An 18,896-nucleotide genomic window follows, 5' to 3' on the forward strand; every position below is an offset into this window, starting at 1 on the left:
CGCAAAAATAATAGTTTTATTTCGTCCTTGCATACTAGACAAATATTTACCTACCTACTGTATGTTATTATTTTAAGCGGATCTACAATCCAATAATTAGATAGATTTCATGTGATTATTATTATTAAAATCCTCCTCGGGCATGTTGTTGTTGGTACATAATCGCATTGGGTGCACTGACGTAATGGATTTCAGTTTAGTTTTCTTGCCATCAATTATGGTAAGTTTTATTTTATAAATTTTTATTTTTTCTGAATATGATAACCACTTTACATCTTCGGTTGACAGGCGTCTTTGCTACGAAATTTCCTAAGTAGAGGAAACACGCCGGCGATTGACGAGCTCGAAATAACTGACGGCTCCAGTTCGTCCTGTTGAAGAAATTTCTAATTTCGTAGCGGGTCGGCTTGCTTTTGTTTTTGTCGGTAGCCGCGGTACCCGTTTGCCATATTTTGGTAACACCGTCGGCTAAGAGGCAGTGGGAATCTGGTGTTTTGAGTAAATGATTCCATAAGGTATGGATAAAACATCTGAAACCTTTAGGGAAATTAGAATTCATTGGTACTACCTTACGAATCCGACTTTAGTGCTCGGGCAGTTGACATTAATCATGTATTGGCCGTGACTCATAATCATGAGGTACTAATAGGGAAGCTAACTTCGCCTGCCGATTGGCCACCGTCGCGCCGCTGTCAACGATCACCTCGGGCATACTAATGACATTGCCATAAGTAATTCGAGTGTAAACGAACCTGTTCTGCCGAATGAGAAACAAAACTCAAGGGGGTAAAATACTTGTTCCGTATTTTATAAGAGTTTCTTCTTTCTATGATACTTTTATAAACTAGTAAATCTTAAAGTGATATGTCTAGAACAACTTATGAGGCGGCTTTTCGATATTTAGAACTAAACTTATTGGACCTGTGATAAATTAAGTGTCATTATTTATACTTATTTACTTACGAGATGTAACTATAAGTGATGACTAATGTTTCACCCATAGCCTATAGATTAAAATTGCACTAGGGGAATTTTCAAAACTACAATTTTAGTATAAAATGACGATGTAACAGGAAAATTATCATTACGTACATATTTTAATTAAGTATAAAACTTCAATGAGGCGCATGGATTCACCGTGGTTTTAACCTTTCCGCGAATATTGATACATTTCAAACTAATTTAAAGTTCTAGAGATTGACTTAGTTTTGTATAACGTTTAATATGCCTATTGATAGGTGTAGGCTCATTGTTTTGTAAATCATTTACAGAATTACAATAATAAGGAATGTTATTATTTATCATAATTTGAATGGGTGTGTACTCGTCAGAGTTGTGAACTAGAAACTGCCTAAAGATATGAAATACCCTTAAAGTATGAATTTTATCAATTGATTTTTTCGGCTAGATGACTTTTTAGCTCATATTGTTATCTGACTGGCCACACAGGCGACCGATCGTCCTACATTACCCAAACTGGTTATCTCAGAACGAGCTGTTACATCAATTTGAGCCTTAATACTATCACGATAGTTGCTTTTTATCGACAAGGTTGCTTTGGCACGCGCCTAAGACACCTCTCCATAAAAGACACAAATGCTTTTGTTTAACATATTAGGTTCTGAGGCGTAAAAATCATTAGAGAAAATTCATACTAATACTTAAGGAATCGCAGTTATCGTAGTTGAGTAGAATCATAGTAAATATTAGGGTCAGAACCGTAGCCGCGTAGAAAGTAAAGTTATGATTCTCGATTTAAAGTTTAACAGTTGCAAGTCATATGAGCTCTGTACCGAAAATGTGTGCATTACAGACCATGCCGGGGACATTCATATTTATGACACTGCGTTATACTTGGGGACATGAATATGGATGGCATCGTTTTGTATAAACGCAGAAATAGAAATTAATAGATTTCTCCTTAGGTATATTCGATTTTAATCTGCTCGGTATTCTGTAAATTAGGTGTCTTTAAATTACCTAAAATTGCATTACGTCTCAACAAAATATGGAGTTTTGGGTTTTACTTCAAGTACTAATAAGTCTGTTAGTTGAGAACGCAAACGAAGTTCTGGTTACTAGTAACCTGCGTATTATCCATTCTCCGTCCATTATATATTACTTATATTAGTATACTCGATACATCAAATAATGCTACGAATGTACTCGTACTTATCCATCCGTCCATGCATAACTCAAAAAACCTGGAGAGCCAGTAGCACGTTATTTAAATTCAGAACAATTAATTGTCCTAGTCGAGCGATGCATAAAAATCTAAGAAGTACCGGAGGAGCGTTCGGTAATCGCTTTCCAGGAGCCAGACACTATACTCGTTACTCTCGTCTCTACTGTCGGATATAGCTTAAGTCGCCGTTCCTCTTACTAAACGTCTCCGAACTGTTTCTATAGTCAATTAACTGGTTGAAAGCGCATGCTCTCCCTTAAAAGGTGTTCTCTCGTCCAGACGGGCGGTATTGAACTTTCATGAGAGCCCGCTCTGTCTCTTGTGCTCGTCTGTCTGTCAAAAATGTATCTACACTCTGACTGCTCTGTACGTATGTTTCGAGCACGCCGTTACATTTTTAATGACAGCACTGAATCCATTTCGTTTAATTTAACACTTACATTTTATGTAAATTTTGTATGCACTCTTGTACGTCAATATCGCACACGGGAAGTATAATTTAAGTTATACCTACATTCTGATATTTAATTACTAAATAGCAGGATCAAATAATATTTCTTTACTATTAAGCTTAATTGATGGTTTTATTAATTGAATGGACAATTCCATGCTGGTTCTGTCACAAATCACCTACGCAGACTACATCGGAATCCAATTGGCTTAAAACACTTTAAAAAAGCCGATAGTTCAATTTAACGATGGTGGCTGAATGATTTTCCGCCGATTCAAAGGATTATTTTTGATTTTGAACAATACCTTGTGCAAGATACCCATACTGAGTATTTTGACTAGGTAATATATGTATATATTAGTTCTGTCTGACTCGTCAACGCAGTGCAGAGAAATAACAAAAACTAGAATACGAGTGTATATAAATTATAGGAATAAGTACAAGAAAAATAAACTAAGCGTTTCGAGTTTTTTTTTTAAATTCAACAATGCTTTAAAATTCATATAAACGGCTGGCAATTGAATCCGACCTATCAAGTCTGTACAAAATGAAAGTATGAAGGTACTTAATAGTTTTATTTATGAAAATAATGAGGTTGCAAGAAATAATTGTTGCTATGTATTTGCCCTATTTCAGAATTAATTTGAGTTAGAGGATAGTATGAGGATCTTATCATATTTATTCTATTAGTATTCAATAAGTCCTCGATTACGGAAACATCGGAGCGCGTGTTCCTATTTAATAGTACGGAACTCTTCATTGTGATACATCACTCTCGGTTACAATTTTTATGCATAAATCATTACTGATGTGTCGCGTTTGTTATGTTCGGGTGCGTTTGCTGACATGACCGCAAGAGGCGATCGCCGCCGGCCGGCGCTCGTGTCATATCGGCGACGGTGGCGGCGCGTCGCGGCGGCGTAGCCGCTCTATTGTCTCCGTAATTAAGTCGTCAGGGCTGCCTCTGCCCTCGTGTGCTTCGTGGGCATATACGTTGTTGGTAATATCTCACTTATTCCACTATTTGTTTTGCTGGTTTTGATTTTGAAGATATACATTTCTCGATATAATAGATGTAAAGTATTAATAAATATATAAATAGTGATGCAAGGAATAAACTTTTACGAATACGAATAATGACTTTTATTAAGGTAGGTACTAATGTACAGTTATCGGATTTTCCTTTACTTGTGATATGACTGATTGTATCATTTATTTTTGTCTGATTTCGTGTTAGTCCTCGTCCTCAGGAAGCACCCTATAGGTTTTTTAAATGTTGGTTTTTGTATGAAACGACTCAAACAAACGTATTTCATATGACTTTGTTTCCGAAATTTGAATATTCCACAGCTTCAAGGGGCAGTAGGGCATGTATCTTTACGGCACATTTTTTTATTTGATATGGAGCATTATCATAAACCACTATAATTTTTGGTGCTATGCCCGAGATGATGTTTCTAGGGTTCCGTACCTCAATCTGCAAAAAAACCCTTGTGTATGTATACTCACTTGGCCGTCCTTCTATCTTTTTTTTTTTTTTATACTACGTCGGTGGCAAACAAGCATACGGCCTGCCGGATGGTAAGCAGTCTCCGTAGCCTATATACACCTGCAACTCCAGAGGCGTTACATGCGCGTTACCGACCCTAACCCCACCCCCCTCGTTGAGCTCTGGCAACCTTACTCACCGGCAGGAACACAACACTATGAGTAGGGTCAAGTGTTATTTGGCTGCGGTTTGGTTTTGGTTATCTGTCAAGCAAGCCCCTTTTTCTTAGGAACGCGTGGAGTAATCAAGCTGAAATTAATATCAAATAGTCAGGTCTGCCATCCCTTGGAGCAGCGAAAAAATTAAACTTCTAAGTCAACGCGATCTATAGATATGGCCGTTTATGGTGCATATTTTGACGCTCACAAGGGAAGTAAAACCTATAAGACACTTCCCGATGACCTAGAATCCTGAAATTAGGCAAGAAGCAATGTCATGTAGCATTACAAGTAAAGTAGGAAGTCTGAAAATCGTAAAATTAAGTCACAAAATATTTACTTTTTTTACTTTTACTTGAAGATCTTACCCGTTTCAACTTGTAATAAAAAAGGGGAAGTGGTAAGGCCTATATTTTTATTGTAATGTGTAAATTAGTAAATCTTTACTATTTTTCAATATTAATTTTAAAAATCCTTAGGCACTAACATTTTTGGCGGCCAGAAAAGATAGCAAATTCCCAACCTACCTTTCATTTAACATTTCCTGATTTTTTTACAAAACAACCTGTATTTTTTTAATAACAGTTAAACAAGGTTTTATTAAGGCTTATAAAAAATAAATAAGTAATCAATTGTTTCACATAATATCTCACTAAACATGAAATTAGTTTTCCTAATTATCAAAATTCTTAGTGGCCCCTATTTTTTTCTTGAGTATATAATGAAACAAGATATATCCATATTATCTGTATACTGAAAAATATATAAATATTGATTGTTAATTGGATTGTTCGTAGTTTATACCTACTCGTCAAAGATGTCTGCAGAAACGTTACACGTCTTTCTCGATTTTGAATGTCCAGTAATGCACATCTTTTAGCTGACACCATAGTATATAGCTAAATGGTATTTTTATGTTTCTACGACACGTTTGTATCGTATTTGTTTGCATTTTTCTCTAACAAGTACTAGTTTAGTCACTAAATATCGTAACTATTTTTTAAATATATGCAATCAACAACGAATTTAATATTAAGCTCTACTTATAATAACGGTGCCTAACAATTCTACACTAGAAGAATTAAAAAAAAAACTTTCTCCATATCATTTTATCGTGCGCGTAGCCATTGAGAAGCTGAGCAATCGTTAACATATTTCTTGTGCTCAGTATTAATTCTCAATAAGCGGAAAATAACGAGTGTGACGCCCCTACTACTCTCTGACTTAATGCCAGTTGGTGCCGCGCCGTACGCGCCAGTTTGATGCCGCGTCCGACCCGAACACATCGGGTTTTGATTTAAAATTTCGAATCTGTTCGTAAATACGAACTTTACTCGCGCTCGCGTTGCTTTTGTGAGTTTTGTGACAGTAAAGCAAAGTGGAGGCGTGTAATGTTACAAGTTGTGTCAAGTGTCATACAAAAATTGTCTGAATTTAGTACAGTGTAAGATTTCTTATCGGTGCATGTAAACAAAGTATGCGACTAGTCGTTAGGAAGTGCTGAGATCGTATACTATTTGAAAGCTGTCATGATGATTCTCTTGGTCTTTAAATTAAATCTATGGCTCTAGCTCTAGATATTTATATATAGATATTAGAATTTTGACTAGATACCTATGTCACGAAAGATTCAATACTTGTATGTTGTCTGTAGTGCGATAGTAAGCGCATACTTTAACAATAATTATAAGTTTTTTTGGTAATTTCGTTTGGAAAACGGATATGTTATACATTACATATGCATATTTGAGTACCTTCAAAAATCCAAATAATAAACTTACCTGTTGTTAAAGTCCAACGAAAATATTCAAGCATCGTACATTGTTACGACAGGTGTTTTCCTGTTTGGTATTTGTCATCGCTATTATAGTAGCATTCACTAACCATCCCGAGAGACAATTACCTAAATAAATTAAGAGTTCAGGGTAACAATAATTTGAGAGTGAATAATACTCAAGTATATATAATATTACATAACTACGTAGATATCATTGTTGCCTTTATACCTACTCGTAAGTCATAAGGTTAGACAGGGAATGTGGCCTATTGGGTTTATGGAGTCTCAAAGATGAGGAAGCCCTATGTGTTTGGGGGTATATGTTTATTGTTTAAGTACGTATATGTGATATTTATATGATGATGATATATTTATTATTATGTGATAATCTCGTACCATGTCGCCTATCTCTAACCAAAGCCTCTAAAAAGTCCTGCTATGATAACGGGATCCATGATCTGTCTATTTATTTTTTAAATTGTTGTTAGTAAACATATAAGTACCTAGATGGTGATCTGATTATGCTACTGGAAAAAAGTTTTAACCTCGCTTACTATAATTAATTTTATTATAATTGCCTTATCATCTTAGCGCTTTTTCCGATTACATTAGACCGGTTACCCGAGGATGTGTTTTTTAAATAAGTATAGTTCTTAGTCAATATTAAGGAACATTTTGGGTATAGGTTCCGAGAAACTCATTAGTACGAGCCAGAGTTGAACCTGCGACCTCCGGTTCGGAAGCCGCACGCCTTGCTGCTCGGCTACCGGCGCTAAGTAATGTTGTGCTACCAGAGTGAGAGTGTTGTGGTTACGTAGTTATGAGACAGTATAATGAAGTACCGGTCTGTCCTGCCTTGATCACTGTCGTTAATGTACGGTATCACCGATCATGTTTTTTTACATACACCGTGTCCAATAAGTTCGAATACAGTTATGATCCTTAATAAAATAAATTTACGCGTAGTTTATGTTATGAAAATTATATTAAATGAAAGCCACATTTATATACAATATTTACAACAAATGTTTTGGAATAACTCCACCTTTAACTTTTTTTACAAGTTTCAAACGTTTCTCAAAAGAGTCACAAGCGGCACGCACCGCATCCATCGGCATATCGTCCCATATTTGCATGATAACCTTTTTAAAATGGCTCAGGTTTGCGACTTTATAATTATTTAGTTTCGAGAGCATGTATGACCATACGAAATAATCTAGTACGTTTAAATCTGGAGAACTTGGTGGCCATTCAGTTTTCGGCAAAAAATTAGCCTTGCACCAAGCTTGAACAGCGTTTGCCGTATGCGACGGAGCTCCGTCTTGTTGGAAAACATAATAATCGTCTGCAAACATATTTTTTAAATTTGGGGCAACATTTTTCTCCAAAACCTCCGATTTATAGTATGCCGCATTGATTTTGACGCCTTTATCAATAAAAACTAGAGGCAGTTTGCCCCTCTTACAAAGAGCACCCCAAACCATCACTGATGGTGAGCTCTGGAACCTAGGCACATTCTTTTCATACTCTGGAATGTCTTCTATCCGTGCTGCCCACAACCGGTCGTTCTGGGCGTTATGAGGCTGCTCTAACACAAAGAGTTTCTCGTCTGAGAAAACAAATTCGTCACCTGCGTGCCAAGAAAGTATGGTGCTACATCTTTCTACTCTCTTTTTCTTGGTTGCATCTGAAATGCCATGTACTTTTCGTTTTTTATAAGCATGACATCCAAGATCTTTTTTCAATATATTATGTACAGATCCCCTGGAAATTTTCAGATCAGCAGCTAATTTTCTAATAGATCGGTGTTTTTTCCGCCGAATTCGCTCTCTTATAGCCTTTACCACTTTTTCAGTTCTAGCTGAGCGGGGCCGACCGGATCTTTTCCTGTCCTCTGTAGAAGAGATCTCTTTATACCTTTTTATAGTAGTATAAACCAGATTCCGTTTAATTCCATGCGGTTGTAACGCCTTGAATATAGCACATGGCCTGTCGCCTTTAAGGAATTTTCTAATAATTTCTTCACGAACGTACTTCATCGTGTATTCAAGCCAAACTAAAAATACGTGACTCATGAAATTATAGTACTATGTTTATGTCAATATACTTTTTAAATTAAAATAAGAATTTTATATCCAGCGATCCGTATGTCTATACAGCAAGTGCTAAAAGTTTGTATTCGAACTTATTGGACACGGTGTAATTACAATTCATGTTACTAGAAATGTGTATGTTTTGCAATCGGGGAAAAATATATTTTGCAATTAAATAAGTCATTGATTAAGGGAGTGTAGCCAGTTGAATCAAAATATACCTACACGTGTAAATAATAAATATATATACGCGGTGCTGGGTCCATCTGCAGAGAAGACAATGAAATTATTCATTACAAACTTGGCCTTATGGAAGTATTTTTGAAACATTTGTTACAAAGTACTTTAAATTTAATTGATTAATATACAGTATTCAACGACTTAGTAAATAAGCTAAATAAAACACGAAATCATATAGTTATAACAAGTAGATTCATTAGAATAAAAAAAACATTTAATTTTTATTAATTTACTTTGAAAGTTTCTATTAGGTATCTTCTTTCTAGGTTTCTACAAGGTTCCTTGAGGTCTCTGAGTCTTACGAATTAAAGCACCGTTGTGTCTACTGGCGCTAATCTACTTCGCGCAAATAAATAATAATATTTGCAAACTGGTATCTGCGTCTGGTTTTTAAGAAATTTAATGCTATGTGTGTTGGCATCATAAAAAACAGCCCAAATATTTCTTTCTCCGATTTCAGCGAGTGCGGTCATTAAGTCGAAACGCGATAAATAATGCAGCGCAGGCGTTGGTTTCTTGCTTCCATGTCATACAAGTTTTTCTGCGATGATATTGCATAAGTATAGGTAAGATATCGTGTACTGACCGATCACCTTCGTGCAGGCTCGTTCAGAGTAATGTTGATTCGCAAACGAATTATCTGTAATGCTCACTTCCTCGTGATGCAACGGACTATATATTTCGTTCCGTCTATTACTGCATTCAACGGGGCCATTTTTCTTTAGTGAGCATCTGCATCAATTGAAACAATCGTTTTAAAAAACGTCGTAAGTTACTGCGGTTATGTAGCGAGTTAAGTTGTTAATGTAATTGTTAAATCAATTGGTGAAGCGGTCACGCGAGGGGAAACGCTTGCCGTCTAACTTTCTGATGTCTCAGTGCGATACTTGCCACTTGTCTGCTTATCCACTTCATCCGTATGGAGGTACATTGTTTTACTTAATCTAAGTCTAATTAGACTGTTGCATTTTTTGCAATTCCAACAATTGAATGTGTTTGTTTGGGATTGCCCAAACTTGTAGTTAATTTTTACAATCTCCCAATACAACCGTCTTTATTGCTGAAATTTTATGTAACGTAAAGGCATTTTATATTGATAAGTAATAAAATTAGGGCCACTGGTAACAGGATGTGACAGATTAAGCAATTGCAATTCCAAGTGTCGATAACCGCGAGTGCAAGGCGCACGCGCAGATCGCACGTCGCGCACTCCCTTCGCGCCACCAGCATGCGCACGTGGCAACCAGCCTTACATAACATTCGCGGCTCGCGTTCCATCGCCAGTAAGCCTATAAGTTGTCAAACTACATTTATCTCGTGACAGCGACCAGAGAAACTTGCATTTCTCAGCGAAAGTTGCTTTGGGCGGATGCATACTTATGTATGTGTATAATTATGGAAATTGAACAGCAGTTTTCCTTTCGCTTAACCGCTTTGTCGCTTATATAAATCAATAAATCAGCTTATTAAACGCGATTATTGGCGCCAGGAAAATTGGCATATGTCGTGTATATCACGTGTTGTATATCAATCGCTACTTATCTCCTTTAAACTCAACCTTACTTATTGGCGTAAGTCCAACATTTTATCCGGAACGACAATTTTTTTCTGATCTTAAAAAATATCTAAATGGTCTTTTAAAATTAATAGTTTCAATGTTTTCCATTTCAATATAAACGGTCTTGATACTTGCACCTTAATTCTATGTATCTATTTGTAAAGGGTGCCTTGATAAATGCATCGAATTTCACCCCTAAATTGCAAGCTTATGCAAGCATCCCCTGTCTCTGTAACATGTTGAGCCCTAGCGTAATTCATTAAGCATTATTCATTTATCTTCAACCCTAGGGGGGTTGGGGGTGACCTAGACCCCTCTGCAACGAGGTATGCGGAGGGGAGCTGAATCCGTTTAAGTGCAATGAGTGCGTAGATAAGCGGCAAACGCATGCCTCTCGGTACTCTGCTGCATAAACAAAAGCTTATGTTTAATCAAACCTCAATTCCACTTGCGTCCTTTTTGATTTGCGAAGCTACTGAGCTTGCCAAGGAAATATTTCCTTCAAGCACAGAGGGGTCTTTGACAAGTGCCTTTGCAGGTTCAAGTATTTGGCTCCCTATGGATAGTTTGACAGTGCTTTGCGCTTTACGTCAGTTCCATCATCCATCCGTTAGGTAATATCTTTTTATACCATTTTGGTCCTTCCTTTATATACATTTTCGAAAAGATTACCTAACAATTGGCGAGCCTTAATACATACATATGAATTTTCCCTACTTCAGATTATTTATTTAAAATTATCATCATAAATTCCATCGTCGGAAGTAGGCTCCTTATACATTTCAGTTGAGGCAGTAACATTTTGTTTCACTACTTCGAATAATTAAACTTTATAGCAGTTGACAGCCGTACGTAGACAAATAATGTATTGAATGATTATAATGACGTAGAAAAATAATCTTGCTAAGTATTTTCGTCACACAAAAAAATAAATCTGTATCTAGTAAAAATAATTCCAATGTGCAAGCCACTTTGGTGTCTATGTATGTACGTCTACGCTCAGTTATCTCCGTCAACGTCAAGTTCGGGTGGGGTTGCTCCTGATCTTTAAACCGCGTTCTAAACAACCACCCGAGTTACCTCTTCAACAACCTACGAATTACGATTACTTATGTTGTTATTTTGTGCATCTTAATAACTTTTTACCTCTAATGTATGTTTTTCAATTCACTATGTTGTGTCTATCGTACTTAATTATTTCTGTTATCGATAAAGTAGTCAAGATGTTATGGACGAACTAAATTACCCGTGTTTATCTAAGTTGATAAGGTCATCTAGCCATGAGCGTCAACTTAACTTCTAGGTTATGTAAATATTGTTTACAAAATACAAACCCATTTAGGACCGGTTTTTCAAATTGTTCATAATAGTAAGCGTCGTTACTTACGACTCGTTAGTTAAAATTATCTTGTATGGAAATCGAAAGCTGGACAGTGTGGACTTTGCCACTGGGGAATGCGCCCACCCTTTATAGTCCAATATTGCTATAGTTTTTTTTGATTACTAATTTTACTTGGGAATTATTGCGATCATTCGGATGAATATATACCAGCATATATTTGAATGAGTGATCTCCCTCAATGCCTTATATTGCGTAACAGTTTCAAGTTGTATTAATGTGTTATATCATGTGAACTTTTTCCACTCCACCAGCCCAAGCCGTAAAGGTCACATTTTCTTACAATCGGGTGGTGGGTCAAGAGCACGTCGTCAAAGAGACATTGAATCCTAACTGGTATAGTATAATAGGTTAAATTGTGGGACCTATTCAGTGGGTAACCGTTTTAACAGTGAGTCGTGAAAGTTAACATTCAGCGGAGGCTGTCTGCACTGCAACGTATGTCGTACATGTGTAAGGTTTTAACTATCAGTGCAGGCAAATACCTATACATATTATTGAAAAAAAATACCTGTTTACGGATGCCGTGCATTATATTTAAATTTTACGATCATGGCGTTTACTGGAAAGATCGGCTAGCGTGAACTAACCTTCTAAGTTTGGTCGCAGACGTCATCCTACCGGGCACGCGCCAAAGTGGTTGTATTTTGTGTAGTTTAGTATAACTTTAGCTTGAAAACCTTTTATTATATGCAAATATTAGGTACTTATAGAACTACTTTAGATACATTTCAATCAGATTTCCGGCTCAAGTGTAAATGAATTTTGAAAATGAAGTGCTGCAAATATTTTCTGCCAATAAACATTTGCTTAATCAACTTCTTCTTTATTAAAATAAAGCCCTACTCTTACGTATCGATGTTAGTGTTATTGTCAACTTGTCACTCCATTTAAGTCCGCTATTACTCAGTAGGCCAGTATCGCATCCTATTGCTAAAAAATCCACTACTCTACATTGGGGCTCCTCATCCACATGCCCATTTCTTCTCGTCTCGAGATGAATACAAACATAGGGTTATATAAAACACGTTAAACGTTATAGTAGCACATGTAACAATGATATATATTGCTTGTCATCCATTCGCTCTCGCACGTGTGTAGCACGACAATCATATGTTTTAATTACACTAAGACTTACGTCTCTTTAGAAATCTGATGTTTATAAGATCTTTTTATATCTGTCCCCGTATCAGTCGTGAGTTTTTTTGCTTAAGTTAGCAAATGAAGGGCTACTGAATTTCAAACGACGCACTTGTTTTCGATAGTGCTCGGATCAGAATTTTGGCTGTATTTAATTTATGTTAAATAAATCATGTTACATCGAATATCTACTCCGATTGAGAATGGCAAGATGGAACGTTTAATATTATATTCAGTTCTCCGACAAGTCTGTACTTCAGCTAATGCCCTTTAAACTCAGGGTACTTTTTAGCAACACGCTTATATTTGACTGCCATCCAACGAATAAGTTCGATAAAATTGAACAGTTGCAACTTTGGAAGTCGAATACACATGAATTATATATAATAAGAAAGATAAAAACCCCAGATTTTGTATTATATATGATCAAAATCACCTTGAACAGGTCGCATATTTTTTTAATTTGTTTTTTTTTTTTTTTTTTTCAAATATAGAATTATGCAAAAATGAGAGGGTAAATTACGTTAAATTATATTGTATGTAATTCAGCATTAAATAAACTTTCAACCCATGTATATGAATAATAAGGAATCTATACCTATAAGTTTTTTATCAGTAAAATTATTTGTGATATAACTTATGACGTGACTGAGTACAATATAAATGACAGTCGGTCAAGTGAGTAATTCTACTCAAAAGGTTTTAATTTATTATAAATAAGTATCTCCTTCATTGCCTATGCATTTCTTACTTTTGAATAAGTTTGCCGGTGAAACTACTATTTTCGATTATGAGTACGTAAATATACTTATGTTTAATACAAAATCCATGGGCGAATACCGAGAAAATATTTAACTTCGTGTTATTCACAAGCTATCTTAAGGATAAATGGATCCATCCAAGCGTCCATACATTAATAACAATAATAACATATACCATTAAGTCACATGAGCGACTGCATTTATAAATACAACATTCTAAACTTAATATTATTTCAAGTAGATCATCATTATCATCATCAGTCTCGCTTAGCTTATAAACAATCGTAGGATGTATGTAGGTAGTGCTCGTGGTATAAAACCGTTTATTGCATATACAATGAAGCTGGCACTGGTCCATACTTTAACAATTACCCATAAAACTTCTAGCAAAAGAAAGGCTTATGTATATTATTAAATTGGTTATACTTAGAACTTTTTAGATTGGAAAACGTCCCATGGCGTCAATAGATGAGCAAAACAAGGTTAGCGCTATAAACGCGATTTATACGTTCTTGTATATATCTTCAGGTGATGCGTATGATTCATTAATCCTTAAGGTCACAGCTAGTTGACACCTGGCACAATGCACGCCCATCTTAAGACCGAGGTCAACCTAGTCGTGGGGACCATAGGCATCGTCGGCACGTGTTATGGTTCTGAACACTTTCGAATAATCCGGATGTTTTTAAATGAAATATGCAAAAATTCGCTTTTATAATAGGTTAATTTTCTATTGAGTCACGTGCACGAATCTTGCTCAAGGCGATAAAAATTTAATTTTTCTTAATTATTTATGAGTATATACATATATTAATTGTAGGTACTAGGTAGGTTTTCCTTGACTTTTAGGCCAATTCGAACGTACACTGACATCATAATGATGTTATTTAGTTATCGTGTGTCTCGCTCGCGTCAATACATGTACGGACAAGTACGAGCGAATTGCATGATAACTGAACGCCAATATATAGATGTCATTCTAATATCAGTGTATGTTCGAATAGGCCTGTATGACTAAATTTGGTTTTTCTAATGGCTGTAGAATTAATAGGGAAGTTATTTGTCTCAATCTTCTTACACTTCTTCAATCATTTTCCTGATGTTGCAGCTATTATCAAAACCGTAAATTTAAAACACATATTTTAAAATTGTTACAACAATTTGCTATTTTAATGCACTTACATAGGTACTCGTAAAAGTAACTAATGAATATTAACCTTGGAGGATGTAAAATACTCGTATTACAATACTTATGCACAGTATGCACATTTGTGCAATGTTGTTATGTTATTTGGACGTTAGCGTAAGCTTTATTCATTATTGGATATACATATTACATTACAGTAAAGATTATTTTTTACTTTCGTCTGTTAGTTAGCGGGCTTGGACATTGACATCATTTCATACCGTTGGGTCGTTGGTAAACTTTACTTTGAGAAAATAAGTAAGAAACTAAAATACTATGTTTATTCAATAATTTCTCTTCGCGTAACAGATAAGAGTCGTATTGGTTTAGGTTGCGTTGTAGGATATCCTGTGAGTCATACACACACACAGCTGAAGTGTCGAGTGGGTAGTATCCTCACGCCTTCTAGTCTGGGTATTTGAATATGACTAATGGTCTCCAGAACCTGCAGTTTTAGTGAATTAACCGTCACTCTTTTTAGGTCATCTATTACATACTTAGTTTACGAGTATTTTGTCCTCCTTAAAACATGATTCATTACTTAGTTTTTCTGACATGCAATAATTTTATCAAATCAAGAAAAACCAAATTGTTAAAGAAGTCTCTCTTTATTTCACGAAGTCTTAGACATGGATGAAAAAAAAAAACAGTTATAAATGATTACTGGCCCATGAATTTACTCAATGTAAGAAACACACAATACAATGTATAAAAATAAATGTCTGCGTATAGCGGACTCATTTTACCGCGTTAATATATTTTTTCCCACCACACATGCATGCAAGGTCGATTCCCACGCAATTAAGACACCATGTTTATACATATACCTACTTTGCTAAGTTATTGCGTCTAATCATTTTTAATTCAATACATAAAAAGATTTTTAGCAATCTCCGTAGAATACACGGTTGTTCGTTCAAGACTTATGAGTTCATATAAATACGAGCTATATTGAAATGACAGGATGTTACCGGCGACGAGGCCTTTAAGGCTCGATGGTCACCGGTCGTGACCGCAAGTAAAATCTTAAGTACTTTATTTACCGTTGAATCATTTTCGTATAAGTTTGCTATTGTATGCAAACGATTTTCCGTAAATACATTCGGTTTTGGCCACACACACACGTCGGCAAGCTTTGTGCGCGCGGTTCAGTTGGTAAACTGCAAGCGTATTAGCTATTTATCTAAAATCACCCGAGAGAAATGTAACTTGTTTAAAAAGTAGAATTGAGGTTTTGTTGAATTTCTATAAGCTTTATGTTGGATTGTAATAAAATCAAATTCTTATTCTGAAACTCTGACAACTCAGAGTCGAATAAAGCAATCTCTTTGATATTGGTTCTTGTTTTGTAGGTAAATAGTAGTGTGTGATTTTATACTCGTATTATTATGTAGGTTTAATTTTAGTTATTGGAATATTATGTTTTCATTTAGTTATATGCTAAAAATCTATAAAACATTAGAAGTAAATAGTACATGGTTCTCAAAAACCTCTCGGCAAGTGTTCTTACATGTACATGAGAAAAAGGTGCCAACATATCGTTTTTTATTTTATTTATGCCTATGCCTACGTACCAGTTCCAAGGTCTGAAAAACATTCACCGCCTCCGCGGCTGTGTTGCGCCGTCCGTCTGAGCTCTATTTGGTGGAACAATGGCGTTCAAACAAAAGCTGCTAACAATTTGTTAACTAACTGCAATCTTAATACTATGTGAGCAAGAGAATACTAGCGCACTTAGTAGAACAGGTCGATTCCCCATAGTAGGTCGGAACTTTCTGAACTGGAACAGGAATATAATGTGTCAAAATCCAGTATAGGATAGGGGCTCCTGTGTTCACGACATACATGTAGAACTTGATTTCTGCCGAAAAAAAAACGGGTCAACAAACGTTGGTGTACACAGTTTCAGATGTAGTGCATGATTATTTTCCATCGTGTTTTCATGGAAACCTACGAACGCGTCTTGCTATTTCAGTCAGTCTCGGTACAGAAAGTACTGAGGTTGACTGAAGTAGCATGAAAATACGATGGAAAACAATTATGCCCTACATCTGTATGGCTATGCTGTTAAAAAACTAGTCTTCAAATTGATCTATAAACATTTAAATTTTTGCTTACTAATGGACAGTTGAAATAGTAGGTAGATCTGTTTACAATAACAATGTTTATTCCTGTCATAGATTACTATGTTTAAATTAACGATCTAGTGTCGCATTTCGTTGTAGTGAGAAACCAAGCCTAAACTACGGAGTACCGTTGTCTCTAGGAAAATCCTCCTGCGTTGCAGATATGGGCTTTGTCGCTACTGGATTTTTACAAAGTGTTGGCTGTGTCCCAAAGCCTGCATGGAAAATATGTTCACAGCATAAAGAACATTGCACTCATATCTTTGTCTGCTTTGTTCTAATATTATTTAATCATTCTAATAAATATAAGATTTATTCTTGATTAAATATTATTTTCTAATAAAGTATTTGCTCGGTTCCGTACTCAGGCTGAATTGAATTTTTTTATTGTATTATGGTGTCCGTTCTGTTGATTTCTGGCCGTATTTATCCGAAGACCTCTCAGACGTCAATGGATCCTAATAGTATATTTTCAAAGTAGTGGCCCCTAGAACAGCAGACCTTCTGGTCTTCAAAATCTTCAAATCGTGTTAACCTTTTTAGGGTTCCGTAGTCAACTAGGAACCCTTATAGTTTCGCCATGTTCGTCTGTCTGTCTGTCTGTCTCTCTGTCTGTCCGAGGCTTTGCTCCGTGGTCGTTAGTGCTAGAAAGCTGAAATTTAGCATGGATATATAAATCAATAAAGCCGACAAAGTCGTACAATAAAATCTAAAAATTAAATTTTTTTTAGGGTACCTCCCCTACACGTAAAGTGGGGGTGAAATTTTTTTTTTGCTTCAACCCTACAGTGTGGGATATCGTTGGAAAGGTCTTTCAAAACTAATAAGGGTCTTCAACAAACATTTCTTGATAAAGTGAATATATTCGGAGATAATTGCTCCGAAAGAAAAAAAAAATGTGTGTCCCCCCCTCTAACTTTTGAACCATAGGTCCAAAAAATATGAAAAAAATCTTGGAAGTAGAGCTTAAGAAAGACATTAAACGGAAACTATAGCGGATATGATCGGTTTAGCTGCTTTTGAGTTATCGCAAAAAGTTTCCCCTTCATAGTAAAAAGACGTACAGCCACAGTTCATCCCTTGGTTAACAATCTACCATACTTTAAGCCCCAATTTAGCTTATTGTGACGGAAGAGTAACTACGGAACCCTACTCTGAGCATGATCACTCTTTTTTTTATTTAATAATCGCAATGACTGCGGTTTCGCCCCAAAGATACCAGAAAAACAATTGATAATTCTCATCATTATTTCCGCTATATTTTATGATAATATCTTTATAATGTTTATAGAAATGGCCGGCGGCAAGTGGCCCTGATGTTTTTCAAAGTATCACGGACTGTTATGTGATCCAATTTACAGCTGGCCGTATAAGGTGCCTGTGCGTGATCCGTTCGTTGCGGTGGGGGTAACTAATTGAAAATATTGAATTCGATATCGTACGTGCATTAATTTCATTTTATACGATGATAGCTACGTGTACTAACTAGTTATGCCTAGTTCAGGAAGGTTAGCTAGTCTAGTCGAACATTTCAAATATTTTTTTAATGACAAATATATTTCATGGTGCACAACGTAGAAAAAACATTGTTATATCTATTGAAAATTAGGAGCCACTTAGACAAGTTGTTAGTGGTTGTATACCAAACTTTATAAACAAATATATTTCAGTGTCACTAGTCAGACATTACTTGGATACTCTGATAACGTCGGTGGGTGTAGGCTGCTACGCAGCTATTTATATAGATGAGTAAAAAGCGTCATAAGTATAATTAAACCCCATCCATACAATAGCAAAAAATACTGACTACAGTTTTTTGAGGTATTTTTTTGGTTCCCACTTAGAGCTAATGGCCAGTTGAAATACACATTTATTAGTCGAAGGAGTTAATTAATGCCATTGACACGTATAAAGTATGTAATGAGCATATACATAATGAACAATAAAAGGTTAGTCTGTGCTGTGCGAAAGATTAATACGCTGAGTTAATTTCTAAGAATGGGTATTAAATTATTCATTATGCGTTTACCTTAGACAATTAATGAAATACGTACTTACATAATATCATTGTTTAAGTTTTTTTTGTATGTAATTTGTATTTTGTAAAACATTACTATCGAATGTGAATGAATGGTCATCATCTTCCTCGCGTAGTCCCGGCATTTTGCCACGGCTCATGGGAGCCTGAGATCCGATTGGCAACTAATCCCCAGAATTGGCGTATAGGCACCAGTTTTTACGAAAACCAGCTGACCATCCAACCCAAAGGGTAA

At 35.8% G+C, this 18,896-nt stretch overlaps 1 protein-coding gene across 7 annotated transcripts in view; it reads left to right on the top strand.

Annotated features, from left to right (window-relative positions):
* LOC133523710 (ras GTPase-activating protein raskol) overlaps positions 1-18,896 on the top strand; it is a 230,302-nt gene that overhangs the window by 110,391 nt on the left and 101,015 nt on the right. The window contains exon 1 of one of the 7 annotated variants that reach the window (XM_061859461.1): positions 5,611-5,787. The exons of 5 other annotated variants lie outside the window; for them this stretch is intronic. The gene's annotated coding sequence lies outside the window, so the exon portion shown is untranslated. Of the gene's footprint in view, positions 1-5,610; positions 5,788-18,896 lie in introns of those variants that run through there. One more of the 7 variants, XM_061859453.1, reaches the window with a different exon arrangement.

The sequence above is a fragment of the Cydia pomonella genome, chromosome 1, assembly GCF_033807575.1.
Source record: "Cydia pomonella isolate Wapato2018A chromosome 1, ilCydPomo1, whole genome shotgun sequence".
NCBI classification, from domain to species: domain Eukaryota; kingdom Metazoa; phylum Arthropoda; class Insecta; order Lepidoptera; family Tortricidae; genus Cydia; species Cydia pomonella.